The sequence below is a fragment of the Pan paniscus genome, chromosome 12, assembly GCF_029289425.2.
Source record: "Pan paniscus chromosome 12, NHGRI_mPanPan1-v2.0_pri, whole genome shotgun sequence".
NCBI lineage: Eukaryota > Metazoa > Chordata > Mammalia > Primates > Hominidae > Pan > Pan paniscus.
This window is the reverse complement of record NC_073261.2, coordinates 87,555,868-87,575,857: the sequence shown is the minus strand read 5'-3', so window position 1 is coordinate 87,575,857 and position 19,990 is coordinate 87,555,868. Positions and strand designations below refer to the sequence as shown.

At 40.8% G+C, this 19,990-nt stretch overlaps 1 protein-coding gene across 13 annotated transcripts in view; it reads left to right on the top strand.

The window, feature by feature from the left end:
- ARHGEF33 (Rho guanine nucleotide exchange factor 33) overlaps positions 1-19,990 on the top strand; it is a 141,504-nt gene that overhangs the window by 3,348 nt on the left and 118,166 nt on the right. For all 13 annotated transcript variants that reach the window (XM_034952980.2, XM_055108038.1, XM_055108037.1 and 10 more), the window contains exon 2: positions 2,878-2,950. The gene's annotated coding sequence lies outside the window, so the exon portion shown is untranslated. The remainder of the gene's footprint in view (positions 1-2,877; positions 2,951-19,990) is intronic.

Sequence of the window (19,990 nt, the reverse complement as noted above, 5' to 3'; positions counted from 1 at the left end):
TGGCCTCTTTGCAGCTGCTCTTTCCTCTACAGTGCCACTAAGTCATCTTCTTACCAGAGATATGTGATCTTGTTATACCTCTGCTTAAACATTTTCAATGACTCATTCTCTCCACTGCAGAGCAAGCTCCAAAGAAGAGATTCAAGGCCCTCTATCTGCCCCCAATCTACCTGTCTAGCCTCACCTTCTACTCTACCTTCTTTGCTCCCTAGGGTTCCTAAATCCACCTAGGCCTTGTGCTTTGTTCCTCTGGTAATCCTTTTTTTTTTTTTTTCTTTTTTTGAGACAAGGTCTCACCCTGTTGCCAGGCTGGAGTGCAGTGGCACAGTCTTGGCTCACTGCAACCTCTGTCTCCTGGGTTCAAGCAATTCTCCTGCCTCAGCCTCCCGAGTAGCTGGGATTACAGGCACCCGCCACCATGGGCTAATTTTTGTATTTTTAGTAGAGACAGAGTTTCACTATGTTGGCCAGGCTGGTCTCGAACTCCTGAGCTCAAGCGATTTACCTGCCTCAGCCTCCCAAAATGATGGAATTACAGGTGTGAGCCACTGTGCCTGGCCCCTCTGGTGATCCCCTTTTGACCATTTCTACGTATCGTGCAAAGCCTGGCTCAAATCCTATCTTCTTAATGAAGCTTTCTCTAATCCCCACAAGGGAATTCATCTTTTCTCTGAAAATGTTAGGCACTTTACACTTTTCTTTTTCATTTGTCACAATCCATTATATGTTACAGTTATTTGTGTGTCTCATCTTCCCTTCTAGACTGGAAGCAGAAACAATGGCATCCTTTCATTTCTCCTAGCACCTGGTACAATGCCTTTTATGTGGTATATGCTTATTAAATACTTGTTGAATGCACGTGAACTCTGTTTAAACCCCTAAAAACTTAATTTTAGCCAAACTTTCTTTCTTTTTTCCCAAGTGAGTTGCCTCATTTTCCAGGTTTCTATCTGAAGAGCTCAAATGAGTGAGTAGTATCTAAAATGTAGGCAATTCAAGGGAGATAGGGCACAAACAAGGGCTGGAGTGAAGACTTCTAAAGTCTGAAGACTGAAGACTGAAGACTGTTGTTAATAAGCAGAAAGCACACATAGGCTCCAAGGAAATATAAGAAAACTTTCCAGAATTAAAAATCGTTCTTGCCAGGCTGGCTCACTCTTTTGATCCCAACACTTTAGGAGGCCGAGACACTGGGATCATTTCAGCCCAGGAATTTGAGACCAGCTTGGGCAACGTGGCAAAACCCCATCTCTACCAAAAACAAAAAACAAAAAACAAAAAAATTAGCCAGGCATGGTGGCATGCACCTGTAGTTCCAGCTACTCAGAGGCTGAGGCAGGAGGATTGCTTGAGCCCGGGAGGTCGAGGCTGCAGAGAGCCACGATCACACCACTGCACTCCAGCCTGGGCTTCAGAGAGAAAACCTGCCTTTAAAAAAAAAAAAATGTTGCTTTTGGGCTCTGGATAGCTTCCTAGAACACCAGCATATCAGTAAAGATTGAGTTAATCTGTATATGCTGGGGGGGAAAAAAAGAGGAAGAATAGAGGCTTAAACAAGCTAGAAGTGTATTTCTCTCTTACATTAAAAACAAACAAACAAACAAACAAACAAGCCCACAAAGGTAGGCAGTCTAGTGCTGTTAGATGAGTTCCTTAGTGAGAGGCCCCCAGGTTCCTCTCATCTTGCTCTTCTGCCATCCTTAGTGTATCACCTCTTGGTCCAAGACAGTTGCTAGGTCTCCACCTATCTCACTGATGTTCAGCCAGCAGGAACGAGGAATGGGGAAAAAAGGTGTGTTCTCTCTTTTAGGAGACTTCCCAGTGGTCTCTCAGTGTTTCTACTTGTATTGCATGGGTAGAAATCTAGTCTCATGGTTACACTTAGCTGTGAGGAAGAGGGGAATACAGTCTTTTAACTGGGTTTCCAAAAAAAGAGGAGAATGAATACTGGGTGGCAACTAGCAGTGTCTGTCAGAGCCAGTATCAGGCCTTACATGGCCTCTTATATTCCTTTAGACAAAGTACAGCATTATGTACAAAAGTAATCTTTTAAGAAAAAAAAATCAGTAAAATTAAAGGAAAAAAAGAGCAAGCCAAGCTGGGAATAAACAGATTCACCCAGAATAAAGGCCTCGTGATAAAGTGACAAAAGGTGACCAAGTAAGGCTTTGCCCCTCCCTGCACTCTATGTCCCAGTCTCCCTCCCTCCAGGCTTCGTGTCCCTGAATCTTCACATCCACACTGTGAGGCAAGTATTACTATTACTAAGCCAATCATACAGGTCAGGAAACCGAAGTCCAGGAAGATTCAGTGAACTGGCCAAACTGCCCGTACTGCAGCAAAAATTATATAAATCACAGAATGTTTTCTAAATAGATTTGTTCTTAATTTTGAGTATAGATCACTTCAATTGGTGCCTAAAGAAAAGCCTATTACAAACACATTTCACTTGTCACTTGAAGTAGGTGATTTAATGTGGAATATTAGAAAAGACTCTAGATTTGTGGCTTTCAACATTTTACGGTCATATCAACTGCTTTGAACTCTTCTGATTCAGCAAAGCCCCCTAAGCCATGTTGGAGTTCTCCAGCTATGTTTTTAAATACATAGAAATTTATTTTTATTAGTCCCCCAAACATATGAATACTGAGGTGATTGTACTTGCTCAATACCAAGTGACTTAAAAATTAAAAGACTAAAAGAAACAAAGACTTTTACTTTTTTACTTTATATGTTTTTTACCTATTAGAAATATTTAACAACGGTGAATTGCATATATAATAAGAACTTTTAATTACAAAATTACAGGAAAAAATGATGGTATAAAATGCAAGGTAGCTATCATTATCAATGGCGTTTTGTTTGTTTTTTTTACAGAACTTCTAGAGAAAACAAGAAGAAGACTTCAAAAAACATGCTGTGATGTCTCCCAGTGGAGACAGGGCACGAGGTGAGTGAAAATTGCAAAGAACTGTTTTCTAATAAGAACACAGGCAAACTGAGAACTTAGCTTAAACCAGTGATCATTATTGAAGCAGAAGTATTATAAATTTCTTTGTAGAATTTTATAACCATTCTTGGTTTGATAACCATCAAATAAACAAATTGTGAGATTACTTAATTAGCTAGCAGTAAGGGCAAATAGCCACCTTCTAAACCAGCTATGTTACATCAGACTTGATTGCGTATATGAATGCTAACAGCATTGAGACAAGAATGAACTATGCTTTTTTGTTTGTTCGTTTTGTTTTGTTTTGTTTTGAGATAGAGTCTTGCTCTGTTGCCCGGTAGTGCAGTGGTGTGATCTTAGGTCACTGCAACCTCTGCCTTCCAGGTTAAAGCAATCCTCCTGCCTCAGCCTCCCGAGTAGCTGGGATTACAGGCTCACGCCACCATGCCCAGCTAATTTTTGTATTTTTATAGAGACAGGGTTTCACCATGTTGGCCAGGCTGGTCTTGAACTCCTGACCTCAAGTGATCTGCCTGCCTTGGCCTCCGAAAGTGCTGGGATTACAGGTGTGAGCCACTGCGCTCAGCCATATTATGTTTTAATTAAGTTCTATTTTGGATGTCTTTGATGATTGTGAAAAACAGACAACATCTACTTTCCATTGAAGTGATGTATTCTGAGTTCCTACTTCATGCTGGGCTTTGTCACTTAATAACCATGTGGGCTAGGTAACTATTATGCCCACTTGACAGTTGAGGGAGCATAGGCTTAGGAAGATTAACTTTCCCAGGTCACAAAACGAAATAAGTAGCAGAGCTGGGATTGGAAGCTAGATGTCTGACACACTTAAGAAAAAAGTCTCATAATTTAAAACATTATTTTTAAATTTCAAAACCCAAAAGTGCTCATTGTAAAATAAAATACAAACGTGATCATGACAGAAGAGTTTAAGTAAGATTTAAAAGCCCATCATCCTACCCCTAACCCCATTCCTCTTTCCAAGCATAACTGCTGTTAGTAGTTTGGTATAAATCCTTCCATATCTTTCTTTTTGCCCGGCGTACTTTTCTTTTTTTCTTTTTTTGAGACTGAGTCTCACTCTGTCACCCAGGCTGGAGTGCAGTGGCACGATCTTGGCTCACTGCAACCTCCGCCTCCCGGGTTCAAGTGATTCTTCTGCCTCAGCGTCCCGAGTAGCTGGGACTACAGGTGCACACCACCGCACCCAGCTAATTTTTGTACTTTCAGTAGAGATGGAGTTTCATCATATTGGTCAGGCTGGTCTCGAACTCCTGACCCAGTGGTCCGCCCGCCTCGGCCTCCCAAAGTGCTGGGATTACAGGCGTGAGCCACCACACCCAGCCAACCCAGTGTACTTTTCATAGTACACTCGGCAAGAGAAAGGTATGGAAGGATTTTCACAGTATCACACTTGAACGTATGAAAAATATCCATACTTTTCACAGTATCACACTTTCTATCCACTTAAATAAAAAAACAGAGGAAGTTGAATTTACTATATATCTTTACTAGAATAAGCAGCTACCTCTAAACAATAACTGAAATGCTCATTCAGCTAATATTAGGCATCTATCTGTAGAAACTCAAAGAACTCTAGAACTCACTCTCTGTTTCCCAGGGACTCATAATCTAGTGCAGTGATTTCTAAGTTTATTTTTGAGAGAGTAATTATAGACTCCTTTGAGAAACTGATGTGAGCTCTGAACTCTTTCCCAATAAGAAAATGAACCTATAAAATTTTGCCTATAATTTAGAGGATTTGTGGAAACCTTGGGAGTATGGATCCCTGATCTTGTAGAAGTGAGACTTTTAAATTTATAGTTTGATAGAAATACTATAATGGAAGTGTAGACAAGATGCCATACCACAGCACAGAAAAACAGGGCTGAACTCTCCTGGGTCATATCAAGAAAGCCAGGGAAGAATGACATTTGCACAAAATATTGAAGGACGCTAGGAGTTTGACAGCTAGCCTGGTGCAGGGGAAGGATGTCCACAGAGGGAACAGCCCCAGAGGCTAGAATGGATGGGGAACCATGACTGTCTTCGTGATAGAAGCCCAGTATGTGCATGGGAGCGACTAAAGATGAGTCTCCAGAGCTGGGCAGAAGCCAGAGCACAAAGGGGTTGGTCCGTTGGGTTGGGACATTTGAACTTCAGGAGTCACGGAACGATTTTGATCAAGACTTTCATTGGTAGGCAGAAAGTCTATATTAGTGCATGGCTAAATAAATCATCATGAGAATAATAATTTGGATGATGGAATAAGGTATAAAAAGTAGACGAGACCACTTGATTCTGATTTTGGAGGGGATCATTGACTAAATGATATATTATTTAAAAAGATATATTGCTAAAATCAAATGGAATTGATTGGAAAGCCATTGCTTTTACAAAGGAAGTTGGGAGAATAAAGTTCTGAAACTGTATGAGAAAAAAAGGGTGCGTGTCAAACACAAAGTTTGGGCAGCACATTGACTCCTTGGCTGCAGTAAGTCCCATGCACAGGCAAGCTAGTATCAGTCACTCAAGGTGGATCGCTCACTCCTGATTCAGCCACTGTCATGCCCTCTGCTGTCTTCCAGGCACTCCAGATGGGCCACGTGACTTCCCATTGACCCTTCCACCTACAACTAGCAGGAAAGAGAAAGAGGGTACAGTGGGTCAGGTTTTTAACATCTCTATATTAAGCACGTATTGCTTTTATAATTGAGATTTTAAAGCAATGTAGTATAAAGCAAGGCTTGCAGATAACATCATAGCTGATTCATTTCTATTTGGCTGTACTTAACCTAATATACTTAAAAAAAGGAAAATATTAGTTTTACATCCTGCTTCTTGGCACTGGCTTCATAAAGTCTCAAGGATATTTCACTTGATAAATACATCTTATTTATTATTCATTTAAATTTTTTACTTATCAGATACTGTAAAGATTTGGAAGAGTAAAGTGTGCATGTATTGCATATGCTATTTTATGTGTATAATGTATCTTATAAAACATTTTTGAAATACAAAGAATCATTTGGTCTTTGCCAAAGGGTAGTGCTCTGAAAGATTCTCAGACATGTTTAAATAGTGAGCTTTGTTAAGCCAAAATTTACAATTTAGGTGAAGTAGCATTGATTTTTCCAGTTTGCCTTTTCTAACTCATTAATTTTTTTTTTTTAAAGAATGGTCTTCTTGCTATTAATACGAATAAATAAACTTCTGTGGTTTTTTTTTAGGGAAAGAAATAATTGATTATAAACATCTCCTGAAATTAAATTCAACTCAAACTTGTGTTGAGTGCCCACTGCGAATAGTTCCCATGTCAGAGGAATGTGAATAAATGATTTAAATGTAGTTATCTTTAAAAGTCCAGCTAATTTTGCACTCCCCTCCATAAAATATCTGATCATTAAAAAATATTTGATAATTTTTTAAATTGCTGAAAATTAAGTAAAATTGCTAGTATAAACAGTAAAATTGCTAGTATAAAGAGTAAAATTGCTACTATAAGGAGATATGCCATGTTTATCCTGAGGCTTCAAGTCCAGCACTCTAGTATCATAAGATATTATGCTCAGAGAAATAAGCCAGCACCAAGCAGCAAATACTACATGAGCTCACTTATATGTGGAATCTAAATAGTCAAACTCATGGAAGTCAAGAGTAGAATGGTGGTTTCCAGAGGCTGGGGGTGGATGGGTGAGGGGGTGGAATGGAGACACGTTGGTCAAAGGGTACACATTTCAGTAAGACAGGAGGAATACATTTTTGAGATCTATTGCATAACAGGCTGACTTTAGTTAATATATTGTATATTTCAAAATTGCTAAGGGAATAAAGTTGAAATGTTCTCACCACAACAATGACAAGTATATAAGGTGACAGGTAGGCTAATTAGCTTGATTTACTTATTCTATGTTGTATACATATATCATAACATTGCACTACACTTTCTAAATATATACAATTATAATTTGTGAATTAAAAAAAGAAATTAAAAAAAGAATCATTACCTGCCAGGTACAATGGATATGAATATGAAATGGTCAGCTGGGCACGGTGGGTCATGACTGTAATCCTAGCACTTTGGAAGGCTGGTGGGGGAGGACTGCTTGAGGGCAAGGAGTTCAAGACCAGCCTGGGCAAGAAAGTGAGACCTCACTTCTACAAAAAAAAATTAAAATTAGTCTGGTGTGGTGGCATGCACCTGTAGTCCTAGCTACTTGGGAGGCTGAGGTAGGAAGGTTGCTTGAGCCCTGGAGATCGAGGCTGCAGTGAGCTAGGATTATACCACCGCATTCGCTCCAGCTTGGGCAACAGAACAAGACCCCATCTCTAAAAATAAATAAGTAAATACATAGAGACTATTGCCTATAATTCCTGGCAGGAAGAAACACCAATAATGCAGTTTGAGAATGTAGCAGAAGAGGGATTGACTAATTATGACTTAGAGGATAGGGGCAAGCTTCATAGAGAAAGAGGTGCTTGAATTGAGCCCTGAAGATGAGAAGTATTTCGTTAGATAAAGAAAGATATTTGAGGGATAGAAGATGGGAGGAACAAAGGCACAGAGGCATGAAAGTGTTTGGTGAAAGGCATGAACTGTGATCATCTGCACATGTATATCACATATGCTAACTACTATAAAGTTTTATTTGAATTACTCTGAAATAGAGGAACAAACCAAGTGAATTCAGCTAGTCCAGTCACTAGCTGTTACAAGTAGCAAAATCATATCAACCAATGTCTAATTGGCTACAGGGACACACCAGGAGCTCCTCCCAGACAACCTTTCCAGATTCTGATTAGAGGAGCAGTCCCATAGGATATGGGGAGGTGTGATTTGCAGAGCCGACGAGGTGGAGTTAGTGAGATGGGGTTTCTGAGATTTAAGATTAAGGTCCCATAGACAGAACTGAATCAAGATACCTGAGGCAGATTAAAAGTCTGGCACTTGCTTGAATGGATTTTCTTTCAATATCTCACACTTGAATGAAGACAGGGTGATCTCTTCCTGGAGGAAGGGTGGAAGAGGAGGCTCCCGAGAGCAGTACTCAGCTTCCTGTCCAGGATCAATAACAGTTCAGCTCTGGCCTCACACTGGCTACACCGCTCAGCAAAATGAAAATCCCACAAGAAAACCAGACTCAGCCTTCTTTGAAGGCTGAAGGCTTTTTAGTGACCATGTGTTGCTACTCAAGCCTGCATTTAGGATACCCCACTCTCACCCCAAACACACACACACACCTGCCCTCAAGGGGCTTATCGGAGCATTTCTTTCTTTTTATTTATTTATTTATGTTACTTTTTGTGATCAGTAAAACTGCCAGAAGGAAGCATTCTTTCAATCACACAAGAGACTTTCCTTAAGAGAAATCCTGATAAATCTAGTTTTCTCCTTCTCACATTTCTGGGGATGTTTTAGCACCTCTGATAAATTGGTGCCAGGGCAGCTCCTTCATCCCGCTCTAACACCAACTTTAGGCCCAGAGTTGCCAAGCAGCTGGTTGCTGGTGGGCTCCCTTCCTACCCACTGCTGGGCTGAGGCTGTGCTGTGGATGGGAGCGCTCCATTCTGACGGCTGCAGCAGTAACCAGCTCCCGGGTAGGGCTCACTTCTGAGCTCGGTACTTCAGACCTTGGAAGCTAACACATCCCTATCCTGGAAGACCTTTACATCTGGACTCCTCAGGAGAATTCTGCATTTGCTTCTTCTCTTATCTCTACTGATCTCAGGCTAGAGCTGAGCTTCCAGCTTTGTACTAGGACCAAAATGCAAAGCATAGCAATAATCACCACTGGAGTCTTACGGTCGTTCCAGAGACTGAGCCAGCAGACTCGGAGAGGGTAAATAATTTTCCCAAGGTCAATCAGCTATTTAAATCATGGACTTGGGATTTGAATTCACATCTTCCAGACTTCAAACTCAAATTCTTCATTTCTACTCCCTATTAACAACTAGCATGAGGCCGGGCACGGTGGCTCACGCCTGTAATCCCAGCACTTTGGGAGGCTGAGACGGGTGGATCACAAGGTCAGGAGATCGGGACCATCCTGGCTAACACAGTGAAACCCCGTCTCTACTAAAAATACAAAAAATTAGCTGGGCGTGTTGGCGGGTGCCTGTAGTCCCAGCTACTCGGGAGGCTGAGGCAGGAGAATGGCGTGAACCCGGGAGGTGGAGCTTGCAGTGAGCCGAGATCGCGCCACTGCACTCCAGCTTGGGTGACAGAGCAGCCTGGGTGACAGAGCAAGACTTCATCTCAAGAAAAAAAAAAAAAAAAAAAAGAAAAACAACTAGCATGGTTCTTGGTGTTGCTCTCAACTGGCTGAAGTATTAGCTGAGAACAGATTAAAGTGTGTTTTTTAAAATCTCTCAAGATTCAAAGGAATAGAGTCATAATGTTGGCGACAGGCAGTGAGGTTGATATATTTGGGCAAGGCATCTAACCTGACAGCCATTTTATACCACTTACTTCTGAGGCCTGCCTCACTGAGATTAAAGACGTGTTATCTGATTCCATAATCACCATATGTATATAAGAAATTGGGACTCTGTAGTGAATCATTTTATTTTTTCTGTCAAAACAGGAGCTTATGACTTAGCCAAGTCACTTATCCTCTCTGGACCTCATTTTCCGTATTTGTAAAGTGACAGGGCTTGGCTGGCTGATCTCTGTATAATCTTTCTGTTTAATTTTCTTTACCACTCTACACTGATTCCTTAGCTAAATATTGCAAGTAGTTATGGTGGGTGCGGTTTTGTTTCGTTTGGTCCTTCCGAACTATGAGATTGGTTTATTCATTTATTCGGCACCTATTTATTCAAGGCCTATTCTGTGCTGGACACTGGTTTAGGTCTTGGGGAATACAGAGTGAACAAAAATGTCCAAGTCCTCATGAGGTGGCACTGATAAGCCAAGATGGTCAATGAGCAAAGAAATATATAACATTATCATTTGATTGGTAAATGTTGTGGAGAAAAATAAAGCAGTGAAAGGGAGATAGGGTATAGAGGCCAGGACTCCTCTCTTATATGTATGGGTCAAAGAAGGCCTTTCTAATAAAGTGACATTCAAGCAGAGACCTTAGATCTTTTTTATCCTTGATGTAGGGTAGTAGGATATTGTAAATTTGAGAAGATTCTGAAGTTGCCAAGAGATAGGAAAGAAATAGGCCTTGGTGGAGATAAATCATAGCTTGAGGTTCAACCTAGCTCTTCTTCCTCATATCCCTTATAGCCCAGGATTTCCACAAATGAGCTTCTCTGGGCTTCTTTGATTCCAAACAGTCTTTTAACATTTTAATGACTTCTCAAGTGTGTTGCATCTACTTATTTATTTAATTTTTACCAATGGGCAATTAACAGTACATTAAAAAAACTATGATAACTGAATTTACAGGATTTTAAGAAGCAGGGATCTGTTTTGCATGTGAATTTTACATCCAGATTTATATCACACTCTAAAGGAGGGGCCTAAGCTAAAAAATGTATAGGAAGAAGTTAAAGATGCAAGGACTAGGCTGGAAATACTATTTTCAAAGGGATGGATTTTTTTTTTTTTTTAAGATTTATTCTGCATCTACTGGCTCATTCAAAGCCCATCACATAATTTGTTTTGGAGACAGGAGCATCCAGGAGCAGATGAATGGCAGACACTAGGGGACAAAGGCAAGCCCTCCAGGTGTTAAGAGGAAAGAAGTGGGCAAACACCAGGCAGTAAGGATTCTGAGGTGCACTCCAAAGTGGGTGAAGGAAGAAAAGGATTGAGTTTGCTTCTAAATTTTAAACACTAGAATCTAATATATATAACAAGGACTAAGCTATTGCAGATCATCCTATTTTATGACCCTATAACTCTGCAAATGCCCTTTAGGGCCTAGATAGAACACTAAATCCTTTTGTTCTATTACCCAGTCTGGATTTTCTTCTACCAATTATTTCTCCTTTAATCTCTACATCCATGATTTTTAGATGCGAGAACACCTTATCAATGAATTATCAATAATTCATTAATTGAGGGGGATTATTTGCTAGATAGTTACCACTGCCAGTGTTTAGGACAGTTTAGTGTCTTTGTCAACAAACCTTTATTGAACTTCTACCCTATGTTAGAATTTATCCTATGTACCAGGGATAATAAGAGGTGGAAAAAATAGCCTCTTTTCTCAAAGAAGTTTACAATTAACTTAGAAAATGAGATTATTTACGTAAAATGAATAACAGTAGAAAAATTTGTTTTGATTCCTATTGAGTTTTACAGTTATTCCAAGAAAGGAAGGATAATTTCCAATTGGATTGAAGGGGGAAAGTTCTAGAGAGGGAATGGGCCTACATTACACTTTGGAGAATGAGTAAGGATTTGTCCATTGGAGTGGGATGAGCAGGGCAGACCAGGCAGCAGGGAGAAGGAGAGACAAAGTAGAAATGCAAGTGGCAGAGAAGGCTGAGGCAGCTGGCAGACCTCCTACACATCAGAAATGAGGCTGGAGGGGCAGGCCAGGGATATTGTGGAGGACTTTCAGATCTCGATTTTATTTTATGAAGATGAAAAAACAGGCCGGGTGCAGTGGCTCACTCCTGTAATCCCAGCACTTTGGGTGGCTGAGGCAGGCAGATCACCTGAGGTCAGGAGTTCGAGAACAGGCTGGGCAACATGGCAAAATCCCATCCCTACTAAAAATACAAAAATTAGCCAGGCGTAGTCGTGGGTGCCTGTAATCCCAGCTACTCCTGAAGCTGAGGCAGGGAGAACTGCTTGAACCTGGGAGGCGGAGGTGGGCAGTGAGCTGAGATTGCACCACTGCACTCCAGCCAGGGAGACAGCGAGACTTTGTATCAAAAAAAAAAAAAAAAAAAAAAAGGAAAAGAAGAAAAAGAAAAGAAAACGCCTATTGCAGTTTTTGAGCAGGAACAAAAGATCATGTAAGTGACATTTAAAGGAAAACAATCTACTAGCAGTGAAGAGGATGGATGAACTAACTAGGATGCTCCTAGAGACGTTTAGGCATGAAGCAGTCAGGGCTGATCCAAAGAGGTGACAAAGAAAAGCAAAGGAGAAAATGAAAGACACCTTAGCAAGGAAGACTCGTAAGGATTTCACAGCTGGTGAATTTTAGGATGAGGGGCAATCATTCCGAGGTCTTGAGAGTGGGTCAGTGGTGGTGCTAGTGGCAGAGCTAGTGGAACCTGAAGGGGGAGCCTGGAAAGGTTAAAGATACCAATGTGATTTCAACAGACTGAGATTCAGGTGACCATGGAACAGCCCAGTGACATTATTCGTTGGAAAGAAATATAAGGGTGACCAAGGACATTCATTTAGCCGAAAAAAAAAAAGCCAGTTTTGTTTCCTTTCCTTAAAGACCTGAATACTAAAACATAGGTAAAACTGCACAGTGAAAATACTAGTGATGGAGAAATGATGAACTGTTTAGCATAATTTCAGTTTAGGGTAAGGTGATGATTTGTTTCGATTAAACAAAAGAACAGTTACAGAAGGCTTTGGGGGCTGGAGGGCTGGGGAAGGGAGGCCATTGGTTGTGATATCACCGTGTTACCACACTGCTGAGTGATATTTGGAATTACCCTGTTAAATTTTATCCTCAGCATTTTAGAGCTACCAGGACTTTGAAACCCTCCTTATACTACAGATGAGGAAATGGAAGCCCAGAGAGAGTGCCTGGCTTTCCTAAGGCCCCACAGTAAGAAGTCAGTGTTAGATCTCAGTCTAGTATTCTATTCCCAGACTGTATGGGCCAGCAGGTGCCCTGCCTTCCTGACTCTTTGAGGAACCCTTTTATTTAGTTCTACAGCTGGAAGCCTGATGAAAATTTTCATAGATTGCATTATCAGAAATCAAAATGGAAGACCCTCTGAAGAGCATTAAAGGCAGGAAATGGTGTGGGGCAGCGTGTGAGCCCTGTTAGATCAACTTGTCTTCAGGTGAAGGAATCATTTTCCAGTGGCATCAGAACAAGATGAAATGAGCATAATCTGCACAGGGACTGACTGCCTTACAGAATGCTTAAGCAGCCCTAGAATAGACTTCAAGTGAGGTTGTTCAGTGTCTTTCCTCACATACTTTAAAAAATGCTGAAGAAGCCAGGTGTGGTGGCTCATGCCTGTAATCCCAACACTTTGGGAGGACCAGGTGGCCAAATCACTTGTGCCCAGGAGTTCGAGATCAGGGCAACATGACCTGGGAAACATGGTGAAACTCCACGTCTACAAAAAAATACCTAGGAGGTGGAGCCAAGATTGTGCCAAGATTGAGCCAAGATTGTGCCACTGCACTCCAGCCTGGGTGACAGAGCAAGACTCTGTCTCAAAAAAAAAAAAAAAAGAAAAAAATTCTGAAGAACAGGATTGCTATCTAACTATCTGGGACAAAGGAGAAGTATGTAATTCAGTTTGGAGGTAGGGGGATGGAACACTTCTCTTTTTTTTTTATTAACTTATTCCTGTCCCAACTTGTTCCAAACAAGGAAATTGAAATAATGCAACAATAGATTGAGGAATCAAAAAATAGCTTCTTAGCAAAACTAGCCCCAGCATGTTCTGGTCTCCTTATGGAATGTCTCTAGCCCTTTTCTCATTGTTCCAAACTTTTCAGATGTGGTAAAAATGTACTAATTTGTGGGGTTCAGTATGCCTTAGCTCTAGGGAGGGCATGTATGAGGTAAGCTGGAATTATAAAAGAAATAATCAAACTAATGATGAATTTACACTTTTCATTGATCAACAAAAATGTTGACTCTTTCCCATATCTAGGCTTCTGCTGCTGGACTTTGTGATAATAATCGGTTATAAGATGAGACTTGGCTGGGTGCAGTGGCTCATGCCTGTAATAATCCCAGGATTTTGGGAGGCCAGGGCAGGAGGATCGCTCGAGCACAGGAGCTTGAGACCAGCCTGGGCAACATGGTGAAACCCTGTCTCTACAAAAAAAAAAAAGAAAAAAGGTCTGGGTCTGGTGGCAGCTACTCAGGCAGCTGAGGTGGGAAGATTGCTTGAGCCTGGGAGGTCAAGGCTGCAGTGAGCCATGATTGCACCACTGCCTGGGTGACAGAATGAGACCCCCTGTCTCAAAAAAAGATGATCCTTGGTTTAGGTGAGGAGAGCTGACAGATGACAATTGAGGAGAATGGCCAAAGCAGGCTTCATGAAGGGTATAAGACATGAGTTGCCCTTTGAGGGTTGAGCAAAACTTGGTTGACAAAGAGCAGAGGGTTGTAGGACCGAGATCCCCAGGTAGGAATGCCTAAGGCCTGTGAGTGGACTAGTTCTGTAGGGGAAAGTGCTGTGGTTTTAGTACCCAGGGACCATCGCTGACCCCTGTCAAGTATGCACGGGCTGTGGGCTATTTTTCTAACTGAACTCATCCATTTTCAAGGTTTGACTATGATTTCCAACTTTTGAAGGCTTTGCTCACTGGGAGTCTTTGTTCACTGGGCAGTAGTGGGAAATTATAGTCATTCTGAAGATTGGATTGTACTCTTTTTCTCCTTTCTAGCTGTTCTGAGAGCACCAAAGGCAGCTCCAAATTGGATGTCATTTCATCTGAACTATGAAAAAAATTCTCCCAGGAGGGGCAGCAGTAACCTGGTTTCCCCTCTCACCTAAATTAAGCTTTGGTGACTGACGATCCGTTTCACAAGGTACTACTAACTCAGCCACCTGGTTCAGATCTTGGGAGTCCTGCCACTGCCTGTGATTTAGCAGAAGGAACATTTCCTGAGGACTAAAGTTTTTCCATGTTAATGTACCCCTCTGCAAATCAGGGCCATCTCTAGGACTGGAGGGAGTCTCTGGAGCTCAGGGTTCTTTCCCTCCAGCGTTTCCCAGGAGAGCACTCTTGTCCTTCTTTGTCTTTCCTTCCTATCAATTGGGACTTACTTAGTGAAAGTATAGTGACAGTCACTTTATTGTCTTTTTAAGTAGATATTTACATTGTACTGGGGCTCTCTGCCTCTTGCACAGTGTCTCTGGGAGGATTTTTTTTTTTTTTTTTTTTAGACAATGTCTCACTCTGTCATCCAGGCTGGAGTGCAGTGGCACAATCATGACTCACTGCAGCCTTGACCTCCTGGGCTCAAGCGATCCTCCCACCTCAGCCTCTCAAGTTGCTGGGACTACAGGTGCATGCCAACATGCCTGGCTAGTTGAAAAAAAAAAAAATTTTTGTAAAGATAGGGTCTCACTATGTTGCCCAGATTGGTCTTGAACTCCTGGGCTCAAATGACCCTTTTGCCTCAGCCTCTCAAAGTGCTGAAAGTTATAGGCTTGAGCCACCGTGCCTGGCCTCCAGGAGGCTTTTAACTTCCACTCAGATGAATCCAGGGAGAGAATCTGTTTGAAAGATTGAGATTAAAGAGAGTCAAATCAGGATAAGAAAAGAGATGAAGCATATCTTCCCTGACCAGACACAGAGGCCATGAGACATTCAGGCTCACGAAATCTGGTTCTGACACAGTTAAGTAGGTCAAGTATTAAAATGAGTCAGAAGAGCCCCTGGAAGTGACTTTCAGCCCTGATCTGAAACTTTTGATAAGTTTTTATGTCTTCAATGAGGCATTTTTAAACTTAAAATATCTCTGGCCAGTGGTTGGTTTTGTGTGTGTGACAGCATGCTGATGTTCTTTTTTTCTTGACTGATGTAGACACATATTAACTCTACCAATTTACTCTATCCTGACTGATCTTAGGTGAACAACAACAAAAATTAACATGCCAGTGGAGTGAGGATGGAAGGATCTTTGTTATTTCACTTCTGAGCCTTCTGTGCTCCTGAGCTATGGAATTACCTATTCTCTGTGCTTTGCTCCTGTTCTCACTGGCTCTGGGCACTTTGGCATTGCTGGCCGTGATGAACATCACTACAGTTAGTTTTGGTGTGGGACCATTTACTAGGAGAGCCTGCTCTCTCTTGGTTTTTCAAGCCAGGGAGTGGGAACAAGGGGATATATTTCTGCCAGTGGAACTTTGCTTGTTAAAATAAAATAGGCCTTTTTTCCTAATAAAAATAATCTTCAGGCCAAACTCTCTATATTTACCACTAAGTCTTTATTGTTGATGTGAAGCAAGTTGTAGTAAAAAGCATGTTTCACTGGTAGTCTGCTGCATGAGAATTCAGTTCACTTCCATAAATATTTGTTGAGAGTATGTTGAGAATGGTGCCAGGAGCTGGAGACAGAAAGAGGAATGAAACTCCGTGTATACCCCTTAGTTGCTCACAGTCTGGGGAGGGGACAGCCATGCAGGCAGTTAACTAAGGAGGGGTGATGGCCTTGTGACCTGGTTCAGTGGCAGGAGCCACCTTGTTTCTAGCAGCACCCATATTTGACAAAGGGTCACGTAAGGGGCTGACTTGAGCACCAAGGACCATTTTCAAAATAAGGCCACTTATTGTTTGAGATGTCTGGTGGCAGAGTCCTATTTTAATTCTTTTATTTATTTCATTAAAAAAAATTTTTTTTTTTAGACCAGGTCTCACTCTGCCGCCCAGGCTGGAGTGCAGTGGCTCTATCATCGCTCACTGCAGCTTTGACTTCCTGGGCTCAGGTGATTCTCCCACCTCAGTCTTCCAAGTGGCTGGAATTACCGTAGTGCACCACCACGACTGGCTAATATCTTTTTTTTTTTTTTTTTTTTTGTATTTTTTGTAGAGACAGGGTTTTGCCATGTTGCCCAGGCTGGTCTCAAACTTCTGGGCTAAAGCTAACTGCCTTCCTTGGACTCCAAAAGTGCTGGGATTACAGGCATGAGTCACTGTGCCAGACCCCTATTTTAATTTTAATTCTTTAATTTATTACCTTTGCCACTTTAAATTGCTATGTATTCAAGGATGATTTTTTTTTTTTTTTTTTTGGTTGTGGGCATAGAAAGCTGCATTTTCATTGAGGTATCCTAGTTTTAAGCACTTGTGTATCTGCATATTGTGAGAATTGTCTTATCTCCTTACCATTTTGCTTCTAAGGGTCACACTGTACTCTTTGTTTTCTTGCGTTACATTGATTAATTAATTCTATTAATAGTTTTATAACCATTAATTTTTATTTTCTAGAACAAACTTTGCTGATCATAGTGTTATATTTTTGTTTTCTGACATTTTATTTAGAATACGTATAGTTATTTATTTATTTATTTATGTAGGCTATCCTAGAGTTGGTCTCAGAACCTCATAGAATAAATTTAGCTATTTACATGTATTCTATCTATAGCATAGACTAAATAACACAGACACTGTTATTTATAGAACCTTCCTGTGATATTATGCTGAATCATTTCCTATTGGGGAGTAGATATTTGACCTTCTCTTTTAATATTTTCTGCAGATAGTTGTTCTGGATAAAAAAATTTCTACTGTTTTTAAAACAAATTTCAGTAATGTATGTTTTCCTAGAAGATTATCCATTTCATTTAGCTTTTAGAAATTATTGGCGGCCAAGTGTGGTGGCTCATGCCTGTAATCCTAGCACTTTGGGAGGCCGAGGCAGGTGGATTGCCTGAGCTCAGGAGTTCAAGACCAGCCTGGGCAACATGGTGAAACCCCGTCTCTACTAAAATACAAAAGAAATTAGCTGGGTGTGGCGGCTTGTGCCTGTAGTCCCAGCTACTTGGGAGGCTGAGGCAGAATTGCTTGAACCCGGGAGGCAGAGGTTGCAGTGAGCAGAGATCCTGCCACTGCACTCCAACCTGGGTGACACAGCAAGACTCCATCTCTACAAAAAAAGAAAAAAGCAAGAGAGAACGAAATTATTGGCAACAAATATTGCATATTGAATTTTACAAATAATATTTCATATTCTCTGAATTGGTGGTTACATCCCTCTTTTTAGTCCTACTTTGTATTATTTCTCTTTCTCTCAATCTCTTTCTCTCATCAGACCTGCCAAAACTTTCTTCCTTGTATCAGTCCATTCAACCAGTTTACGCAGATGGCTATCAGAGCCCACACAGGAATTTATACCTTTTTTTAATGACAATGGTACCTTAAAGTGGTACCTTAAATTACAGTACTTTGAAATACTATGGCATGAAGCAGTTTATTTAAAGTTAGAGAAACATAGAAAGACTACTGGTCTTACTTGAAGCGACTTCCAGTGTAACTTTGGGCAAATAATTTGTACGAGCTATGGCTTCCTTGGGTATAAAATGAATGGAACGTGTGTTTGGCCCACTGCACAGCATTGCCGTAGTGATCAAGTGAGATAACATACATGAGAGTGCTTTGAAAACTATGAAGCATGAACCAACAGGGTGTTACTGTCACAAAATAATGTTGCTTTTAGGCTCTATAGAAAAAAAAAAAGCAAATAGCCCTTTTCATAATGTTTATAGCATTTTTTCTACACCACAAAGATCATATAGACTCTCTTCTTGAAAATGGCTACAGGATTTGTCCTGATGAATTATTTTAGTTTCAGGGGAAAGTATTTCCTCATCACCCTCCCCCCAGCATAAAAAGTTCCCATTCTACTAAATTAGAAATGTGCACTAAAGACCCATTCAATAAAGGACACTGAAATGGAAATTAACTCAAGTCTGCTTTCAATTAATTTCAATTCCCCAAAGTGCCAAACTTTCCTTTTCTGTCACAGCAGTAATTGGAAAGTAATAGACAATCCTCAGTTTTTGTAGTCTTATGTGTGTATGTGGGGAGGAGGGTACACGTTCTAGGTCAGTCTAGGGGAGGGTCAGGAGACTTTTCAGTATTCTTTAGGTTTCTGTTAACTTATTATTTAAAAAAATTTTTCTGAATTAATTTTACACAAATATGGCTATAACTTCTTATTGTTTCAACATTCTTATTTCTCTATATCAATAATTTTAGAACCTTTGTTTTTAAACAGCAGAAGCTGGTCTTTAAAGGAAATCCTTCCCCGCCAGGCACTGTGGCTCACGCCTGTAATTCCAGCACTTTGAGAGGCTGAGGCAGGAGGATTGCTTGAGCCCAGGAGGTTGAGGCAGTGAGCCATGATCATGCCACTGTACTTTGGCCTGGGTAACAGAGTGAGACCCTGTCTCAAAAAATAAAAAAATGAAAAAAGGAAGTGCTTCCCCCAAAGCTGTAGTACGTGAATCAGACAAGAACAGAGAGGCTCTGGTTGAAGGGGGTAAAAAGGGGGACCCAGAACCCCACCAGCTTGGTGGCTTCCTCTCTCCACTCAAGACAGACTCAAGAAAGCCTGGGCTTCAAAAAATATAAACTGAAAACCATGGCTTTGTAACATGATCAGGCATGATATAGAGACCAACAGGCTCACTTAACATTATTTTCCCCAGTGTCTGCCAAGGCCTGAATGGGTGTTTTTAGAGGTTAGCACTGCAACTGTAGAGACGGAAAGAAAGGAGGAAGGTCAGGGAGGAATAGGAGCCACATTAACTTGGTGAGAGGCATGTGGCAGCATCTGATGGTTATTTATTCAAAGGCAGGCAGTGATTCAAGGGCTATCAAGGGCACAGTGAAGAATTACTAGGCTCAGAGTGAGAGATTCCCAGTACAAAATGAAGAGCAGACTACAAGTGAGATCTCAAAGGGACTTTCATAATCATAGCAAGGCTTTTTCCAAAATAAGTCATATTACCTTTCTGTGTAATCCTGTTATTAAGCTCCCTTTTAAACTGTACCCTTTAATACATATTCATTATTACAGTCATTCTCATCAACCTAGAAATTCTGTTCTGGAAACTTAGCTTAAGAAAAAGTGTCCTAAATATGAAGAAAAAGGACTCTATTCCTTTTTATATCCATTTATTATAGTAAAAAATGAAAATTACCCTAATAATTGGGGGAGGGAAAGAAAATGATGACATGTTTTCTCAAGCAACTATTTCTTAGTCAATAAATATAATGATTGTTGAAACTATTTGGAGAAAGCCAGGAGTAATAAATGAAAGAACCAGTTCTGAAATCATATGGACCTGCCTGAATTACAATTCTGGCTCTGTGTGCCATGATCCTGGGCATATTATTGCCTTATTTTCCCAAGCCTCAGTATTCTCATCTAGAAAATGGGGATAATGATA